This window comes from Arachis duranensis, chromosome 3, assembly GCF_000817695.3.
Source record: "Arachis duranensis cultivar V14167 chromosome 3, aradu.V14167.gnm2.J7QH, whole genome shotgun sequence".
NCBI classification, from domain to species: Eukaryota; Viridiplantae; Streptophyta; class Magnoliopsida; order Fabales; family Fabaceae; genus Arachis; species Arachis duranensis.
The window spans coordinates 26,605,439-26,606,356 of record NC_029774.3 but is presented as its reverse complement, the minus strand read 5'-3'; the positions used below and the strand labels follow the sequence as shown (position 1 = coordinate 26,606,356).

The window sequence follows — 918 nt, the reverse complement described above, 5'->3', positions numbered from 1 at the left end:
GACAAAAAAACAAGAAAGAAACAACAAAAACTAATAAAATCAATAATTAATAATTGAAAACCCCCCCACCTACACCCCTCTTGGCTCTGCATATCTGGATTCAAACACATTACAGTGATGCTGCAGAACCCACAGGAATCTGACAAATATAATTATGTAAAATAATTGTTTTATTCTCATTAGCCTTATATATATACATGTGTGTGTTTTTTTCTCACAATGGCCTAATGGGAAGGTTCCTCAATTGTTTTTCTTTCTTTTTTTTTTCTCCTGTTCTTAATTTGTTTTTGTCTGTGGTTTTGCATGGTACAAAAGTTCAGCCAGTAGTACTGTGTTGTGAAGTAACTAAATTATCACAAAATTACTGAAATAAAAGCAACTAAATTAACCACCGTAACTCGCAGAGCTATACATTCAGTTTCCTGGAACAATAGTCATGCATATATGCTAACCGGGGTAAAAAAAAGCTGTTTCTTTCACTCAAAATCACAGAGGCGCTAATCAAATACAAAATGGCACAAACAACAATGATTCAAATTTTCTCGTGCTCCCCAAAATGGGATGGTAATAAAAAAAATGTATATATAACAATTAAAAATACGTCAGTACAGTTTTTCCTGTAAAACTCACCTATATTGTTGCACTTAACAACGGTAGACTTTTCATTTACATTTTCAAACAAAGTTCGGACAAAATGACAACAAACACTAATTGAAAAGACAAAAAGCAATGAAAAGAAGTTTTAATTATTTCAAGTATAAGCAAAATGGACCCAAGATCATGGATCTTAATTCCAACAGTTTTGGTTCCAAGACTTTGCACGATGCTAAGGGGTACACGGAGGCAGATCTATCTCAGTCAAAAATCATATTTACTGTATGTAAGTATTAAGAACAAAAAATAATCAGAACAACAAGA

At 32.5% G+C, this 918-nt stretch overlaps 1 protein-coding gene across 1 annotated transcript in view; it reads right to left on the bottom strand.

The window, feature by feature from the left end:
* LOC107478269 (uncharacterized) overlaps positions 1-918 on the bottom strand; it is a 2,502-nt gene that overhangs the window by 857 nt on the left and 727 nt on the right. The gene's annotated exons all lie outside the window — the stretch shown is intronic.